Source organism: Macrobrachium nipponense, chromosome 39, assembly GCF_015104395.2.
Source record: "Macrobrachium nipponense isolate FS-2020 chromosome 39, ASM1510439v2, whole genome shotgun sequence".
NCBI classification, from domain to species: domain Eukaryota; kingdom Metazoa; phylum Arthropoda; class Malacostraca; order Decapoda; family Palaemonidae; genus Macrobrachium; species Macrobrachium nipponense.
In genome coordinates this window covers 11,379,501-11,388,499 of record NC_061099.1, presented here as the reverse complement: position 1 = coordinate 11,388,499, position 8,999 = coordinate 11,379,501, and positions in this window count along the sequence as shown.

The window sequence follows — 8,999 nt, the reverse complement described above, 5'->3', positions numbered from 1 at the left end:
ACAAGTTCGAATGATGGCATGGTGATTGTTTTGCTGTGTACTGTTAAAAGCGATAATCTCTGCTTCAATATTCCAGTGAATCAGAAAAGCTGTGATCTTTATTCATTATTATTTTTTACAGATACAAAATCATGTGCCAATGCTGGAGACCGTCCCTCAAGATAGGCCTTCCTTTCGACATTTGGCCGACAAACTTGGCAAAGTTGTTGATGCCTGAGACTACTCAGGTGAGGACTGAGGACTGAAACTCTGTATCTTTCTCCATAATGCCTTCATGCCGTGGTTTGATTTGTTTTCTAAAAATATTGATTTCAATATATAAGGCTATTGACAAAATTATCTCTAACTACACTATCAACAATGACCCATTGGCTTTAAAATTTCCATATTGTCCACGTTGCTTCATGCATCAGCATAAAAGCTGTGTCGACCATTCTGAAGCCCCCCTCGTATAACAGACCAATCAACCCAATCTGTCTTCATTTTTTTACCCAGGCGCTGATGATACCAACACAGCTCCCAGTATAAGCTTCAGATAGGACACCTTTTATTATTTTCCAGTCACAGAAATTTGATGAAAGCTAAACTAAAGGTTGTGTCAGTTACACAAAAGAACAACAAATAAGTACAGCAAAATATACGTTATTTCCACAAAAGAATACAGTCACGAATTAGTACATTAAAATACGTTTGATCTAAAACCCAAGAAAAAAAAAAACTGAAGGTATTCTGGTGCCATTCCACACTTCTAAGCAGTTACATACTAGCCAGAGATGCTCAAAACACTTGTAAAATTTTTGCCTATGCAAAGCCTTTTCCCTTTTAACAGACTTTGTACATAAATATGAAATCTCAAGTAGATTTCTACGTGAATATTTCTGTTACTTATTTACATCATAGTTGACAGATAAGCAGGTAAGAAAGTATACATGATTAATAGAACACAAACTTTTAACAAAACTTTTTATAACAATATTTTTATTATCAAATATAGTAATGTAGAGACTACTGAAATATTCCACAACATTGCTAATGAAAAACACACACACTTCCACAGTACTTCAACATCAAGAGTGGAGAGTACCTGAACATGAATAAGGAGCGTGTTTCAAGCACGAGACAGATTACTTGGAGATGGTGGCATCACCTGACATTAGGCACATCGCCAGAGATGGAGAGTCGAAATGTGAGGTATGTTGAAATTTCTCTTATTCGAACAGTAAATTGGGTCATGTTCTACCAGAATGTTATCAAGAACTGTCTAACTTTATGAACTGCTAATTCTAATGGAATCAGGCCTAGGTCACTACGTTAATATTACAACCAGCATCAAACATTGCTTTTGTTATTCAGTGCTCTATCACTAAGAAGCACTAAAAAAACAATATGTTTCTCGTTGTCTGTTTTGTTTCTCATGACAGACTCAGAAGCAAAATGTTAACAGTTTAAAAGGACATTTTAAGGCAGTGGAATAAAAGGCAAATTATTTCAGCTGTTCCAACCCATACCTTAATTGCCTCCACATAAAAGGGTTGTGTAAGTTCGTGCATATTCTCAAAAAACAAATTAGGTTGGCAAAAATACATTCTTTTAGCGGTTAGTATTCAAGGAGATGTGGGATCTACTGATCAATTCCTTGCTGCTTTTGTCTTTTCCGTCCTAAGTGACAAGTAAGCATTTGATGAAAAGCAGGAAAACCAAAACATTATTGCTTGGGCCATTGTTAATACAGATTTTCACAACTTGTACAATATATTAATCAATATTATTACTCAGGACGGTGTACATGGGACAGGAAAAACGAACCATGATCTTCAGATGCATACTGAAAGCACAACATCTGATCCAGACCAGAGGACAGGGTATCTTCCTATGTCATCAGGCACACGCTCCCCTAGTTCTTCCTCTGACTTATTCAGCCCAATAATGATTATGTGTAAGTAGAAGCCTTGGAACCAGAATACGTGTATATATATATATATATATTATATATATATATATATATATATATATATATATATATATATATATATATATAGGTATATATATATATATAGTATATATATATATATATATATATATATATATATATATATATATATATATATATATATATATATATATTTTTCGTTAAAAGCAATTGCTTTGGTGGCATCAATAAGTTTCTTGCAGGTATCTTCATACCGACGAAATTTTTTCCGATTCTCGTTCGTCAATTTCTGGTGAAAAAATACACAGACTTCCTTCTTCCATTTATTGAATTTTGTCACGACAGCTGTTTCGCCTTATGGCATTATCAAGCGACTACTGACTAACAATGACCTTTCGGCCTATTTATTTCATCGTGTGGGAGGTATGACCTTGAAGTATGGGTACTGGTTAGTCTAGGGATTAACAGCTTAAGGGCGTTGTTTTAGATACAAAGAACTTAAGGACATATGTACTGTGACAATAAGAGTGAAAGTTTAAACAGTGGTTAAATAAATATTCAAAATACAATGCCATGTGCTAGAGTTTCCTTAAATGTATGTTTAAAATTTAACTTAAATGTTACATGTTGGTTTTAGATAAAAATTACAAAATTACATACAGGAATGAAAATGAATATAGAAATCTAAATACAGAAATACAAATATATGTATATATTTTATAGCATGCATAAAGGTACAAGATATAATTTCTGTTTATACATAAATGTGTATGATTTAAATTTGAGTGAGTGAGTGAGTGAGTGAGTGTGTGTGTGTGTGTGTGTGTGTGTATGTCCAAAATGGCCTACGTTGGTTAACGTTTGCTGATTCGTGTTGGGCGGGGTCTCAGCGACCTGAGCAAGGATGTTACTTGACTTTCGGGTGATGCTGGGTCTTCTCATGTCTTCCAAGGGGCGCGATGTTCTCGGTGGATTGGGGCGCGCTGTCTGGTCCCTGTTGGCTTGCGTATTCCTTCTCCTGCTGGAGGGGAGTATATGGTCCGATTCTTGTTGGACGTTCAAGTCGGCTTGGCTGAGTAGCGATGCTCGCCGCTTCCGTTATTAAGAGGCGACCGTAGTTGTCTTCTCTGTGCACGACCTGGGTGCCTTCTATGAGCTCTTGTAGAGATGGCTTCCTGTCGTGAACATCTATGTAATGTTGATGGATGGGCCCCTTGATTTCTATGAGCCAGCAGACGTCTCCGAAGGGTCGTTGTAGTGTGCCCGATGTAGTTTTGGCTGTGGGGTTTACACACCTCCTCTGGACAAGTAAATTTACTTGTCCAGAGGAGGTGTGTAAACCTCACAGCCAAAACTACATCGGGCACACTACAACGACCCTTCGGAGGACGTCTGCTGGCTCATAGAAATCAAGGGGCCATCCATCAACATTACATAGATGTTCACGACAGGAAGCCACAAGAGCTCATAGAAGGCACCCAGGTCGTGCACAGAGAAGACAACTACGGTCGCCTCTTAATAACGGAAGCGGTGAGCATCGCTATTCAGAAGCCGACCTTGAACGTCCAACAAGAATCGGACCATATACTCCCCTCCAGCAGGAGAAGGAATACGCAAGCCAACAGGGACCAGACAGCGCGCCCCAATCCACCGAGAACATCGCGCCCCTTGGAAGACATGAGAAGACCCAGCGTCAGCGAAAGTCAAGTAACATCCTTGCTCAGGTTGCTGAGACCCCGCCCAACACGAATCAGCAACCGTTAACCAACGTAGACCATTTTGGACATACACACACACACACACACACACACACACACACACACACACACACTCACTCACTCAAATTTAAATCATACACATTTATGTATAAACAGAAATTATATCTTGTACCTTTATGCATGCTATGAAATATATACAAATATTAGTATTCCTGTATTTAGATTTCTATATTCATTTTCATTCCTGTATGTAATTTTGTAATTTTTATCTAAAACCAACATGTAACATAATAAAATTTTAAACATACATCTAAGGAAACTCTAGCACATGGCATTGTATTTTGAATATTTATTTAACCACTGTTTAAACTTTCACTTTTATTGTCACAGTACATATGTCCTTATGTTCTTTGTATCTAAAACAACGCCCTTAAGCTGTTAATCCCTAGGCTAACCAGTACCCATACCTCAAGGTCATACCTCCCACACGATGAAATAAATAGGCCGAAAGGTCAGATTGTAAGTCAGTAGTCGCTTGATAATGCCATAAGGCGAAACAGCTGTCGTGACAAAATTCAATAAATGGAAGAAGGAAGTCTGCGTATTTTTCACCAGAAATTGACGAACGAGAATCGGAAAAAACTTCGTCGGTATGAAGATACCTGCAAGAAACTTATTGATGCCACTAAAGCAATTGCTTTTAACGAAAATTGTATGAGAGAAAAACTATGACCTAAAAGTATATGTATTAATATATATATATATATATATAGATAATATATCTATATATGTATGATATATATAGGTATATAATATACATATGTATATGTAGATATATATCATAATATTGTATATATATGTATAGGATGGTATATATATGTATATGTTAATATATATATATATGTATATATATATATATACATAATATATAGTTATATATATATACTATATATGTATATATATATGTATAATGTATTAGATAATATATGTATATCATTATATGTATAATATGTTATATATATATATGTATATATGTATATATATGATTATATATATATATATTGTAAGATGTTATTATATATGTATGATGTATATATATTTATATATATATATATAAGTATATATAGATATATATATATGTATAATATATATATATATATGTATATATATATATATATATATATATATATATTATATATATGTTATATAGTATATAATATATTTAATCATGTTCAATACCAATGTAATCCCATAAGATCACTCTCAAAATGAATTTGCTTTGTAATAATGAAAATAATTGAACTCAAAATTAATTCTCATTGTCACAGGATCACTTCTGATGAAGAGGCTCCATGGAGAAGATCGAATTCTACTCGAAACTTTACAGAATATAAAACAAGTTTATCTAATTTCCGAAATATTCATTAAACACTCAAGAAGTCAAACAATGTTGAACAATTCCACGACTAAAAAGAATTACTTCAATGTGGCATTCTTAAAAAAAAAAACACTCATAAGGTCAAACAAGGTTGACCAATTCACGACCAGAAGAAATTACATTCCTAAAAAAAAAAACATGGCTACACAAGTAGCAGCTTTGGATGCTTTATCATTCCATTGTTGCTTTCATAAATATGAAAAGTTTGTCAACATTTACACTAGTTTAATTTGCGAGTGCTCTGTCCTTACAAGCACCATTCAGTTGTTGTTCTCTATGTAAACCAAATCTGACACTAGTTTGGCAGTTTGCATCCCACGAGCAGGTTGAGTGTACTGATTTAATCTGTTAACAGAACTGACAGAAGTAATGAACATATGAGATTATGTATATCTGATGCAATATAATTTAATTTCGATTATATAAATACTGTATATTACTGACAGTTATGTAACTACTGCCAGGAACATGTAATATTAAATAAGTATTATACCCAAATGAAGGACAAAGGTTCTTATTTTTTTTTTCATTTATGATTTTATTAGGGATGTAACTTACCACTTCATGTTCAGCATCATATTTCGAGGATAGACTGACTAATTTGTCCCTTTAGATGTGCTTCTCATATTTGCCAAAGGTTATTAGACAAACATTCCATTGCATTTACTATAAGTAGTGAAGACTGGATACAGGAGATTAAGTTGTGATGATTTATAATTACGGTGATTTTGCTTTTCACACTGCTGACCTGATTTATGAGTTGGGCGATAAAAGACAAGCATACCGCAGTCTTATCAGCTGTATCATTTTGTTTGTTACTCTAATTTATGAATTATTTTTAATTATCAATCAAAACTATTTTTTCAAGTGCATAGCAAGTAAAAAAATAAGATGCGAGTTTTTTTTATTGTCCTTACAGTGATATTCAGCTGTTGATAAAGCTGCTATCTATGCTTTATATAGACCATTAATTAACGTCAGGATGTGATCAAGCTTCTTTTTGTAGGCATCTGTGGCATACACTTTATAGACTTGAGAATCTTGAATACTTTGTTTTTCTTGGATGTCAAAACTTAATATCTTTTAAGAGTTAAGGAATTTATTGACTTTCATCTGCATTTATTTCAATCATATTCACTTCATTTCCCTCACATACTGACTGGCTGATGCTGCCTACAATTGGATGAATAACATATGTTCTTTCACAGTCTACCGTACGAGGACATGGGCGCTATCCAATCTAAAGTTGATGGAAATTAAACCCACGGGAGAGATTACTGTATGGGAAGAAGTAAAAAACTAACTGGAGAAAATGAAAATAAATAGAGCAACAGGACCAAAAGGGCTAAAACCACTACTATTCATATTGTTGATGGACATTTTGTTCTTTTTCTCACGGGGAGTAAAGAAGGTAAGGATTTCCTGATAAAAATGAGGACATGCATGGAAGTCCAAGTGTTGTGTTGGTGTTTTTAGAGTACTGTGTTCCGTTATTTAAAAAAAAAACTGCTTGGGAGGTGTTAGCTGCTTGAAGCACAAGCACTACATGTGCACACTTAACCCATCTTTTTCCCTGATACATAATAGTTATGTAACCAAAGATATTAAAGGTAACATTTATTTGCTAATAAAATCTTAGCAACTTCTCCTGATGAAGTTCCCAGATTTTTTTTTTCCACTCCAACCTTCCTCCACCCAATGTACAGTACTGCACTCAGTTGAACAATGGCGATCTTAATTGTAAGAATTGCTGATGGCAAAGGATTAACATTACCAAACTTATTTGTAAAAGCAAGGTTTGAAACACTAACTTGCTCATCGATCACAAAATAGACTGTATGGGGGGGGTGCTAATTTAAGAGTAAATTACCAAGATAAAAAATAATAAAAACAAATGAGTCGCTTATATAGTTCCCAACCATCAAGTATTGAAGAATATTACTGTGGGGAGAGTCATAGGCTACAGCCTTGCTTGCTTACACCTAATATGCAATATTAACTGTGGATGAATTTCTGTATTCGAACTGAATGTTTTATGGTCTTCTAGGTCATCTAAGGAGGTGAGGAGAGACTGAGGATTATGTTGGACTACCCTAGTCAGGCTAGGTTTGGGTAGCTAAGGTTACATGCATCCCTACAATTTACTCCACGATTTAGGGTATGCTAGGGCAGCTTGGGGTTGTGTGGTTGGAGAGTGGGGGGGGGGGGGGGGGGGACTGTGCCCTGGTTAGGCTGTGAGGGTAAGGATAAGATACATTCCTGTGATTGGCCTTGGCCTTGTGGCACCTTTGTTCTCTACATGTCGATGACTGATCCTGATTTGCCTATGGACAAAAACCAATCACTTTTCCTTTTGCTCATCACATGGCTTACATCATTCTTTTTTTTTTGTCATCTCGACCCCCTTTCGGTTCCCACTCCAGCCCCACCCTAACAATCCAGTTGCCAAAGGCTGTTATATAGTACAAGGGACTGGGAAAATACAAAAATGAGTTGTTTCCATGTAAAATAATGGTCAGCAAGGCAATCAATGAGATAAGCACTTGCAAACTCACATTGTACATCCCAATTGCCAGTACAGACTGCCGTTAGCAAAGCTTTTTTAACCAACCAACATTTTTCATAATTTTAAAACAAGTTAGAGCTGTTGATGAAAACCGAGATTGATGATTGATTGATTAATCATGGAATTTAGTGCGGGACCTGCAAAGGTCATTCAGCGCTGCAGTGTTATATGATTGACTGAAATGGATTAAATGAATGAATAAGTGAATCAATTAAAATCTCCCACACAAATGACCAAAACAAAAACTCAACTGCAATTAAAAACATACAACAACCAAAATCAAGTCCATCTTGACATCACATATCTACCAAAAACTACCATTCACTCTCATCAAAACCACTTACACTGCAACCAAAATATCCCACAGCCGAAGCTACGATTAAAAAAAAGAGAAAAAAAAATGACATACATACATCCATTCAGCACCATTTACACCTTAGTTGAAAACAGCAAATACAATTTTTAAATAATAATTAGGTACTTAACCCTCTTACGCCGAAGCGGTAAAAAAAAAATTGTCTCCCGTGGTGCCGGAGGTGTTTCAGAGTGAGCGCGGAAGCGGAAAAAATATATTTTTTTTAAAAAATCACAGCGCACTTAGTTCTCAAGATTAAGAGTTCATTTTTGGCTCATTTTTTCATTGGCTGAAGGTTAGTATGCAACCATCAGAAATGAAAAAAATTATCATTATCATATATAAATAATGCGATATATGATAGCGCAAAAACGAAATTTCATATATAATTGTATTCAAATCGCACTGTGACGGCAAAAACGGTTAAAGGTAACAAGTTACTTTTTTTTTCGTTGTAATGTACACTAAATTGCGATCATTTTGGTATATAACACATTGTAAAACGATTAAAGCAACGCAGAGAAAATATTACACAAAATAATGCATGAATTCGTAACACGCGGACGTAAACAATATTTTTTCAAAATTCACCATAAATCTAAATATTGTCCTAGAGACTTCAATTTCTTTCAAAATGAAGACGATTGATTGAATATTACTATACTGTAAGAGTATTAGCTTACAATTGCAGTTTTCGATCATATCTGATGAGTTAAAGTTGACCGAATGTGGAATTTTATATATATATTTTTATATGCAATTATTTCGGAAATAAGAAAAGCTACAACCTTCAAATTTTTTCCTTTTATTCTACATGAAATTGCGCACATTTTCATATATAAAACTCTATGAATGCCTAATATGAAACGGAGCAAATATTCCGAGAATGGGACGTACGCATTACGGATATTTGTGGCGGAGAATCCGCGTGCGGAGGGAAGGAAAGATTTTTTTTTTAAATTCACCATAAATCTAAATATTTTGCTAGAGAC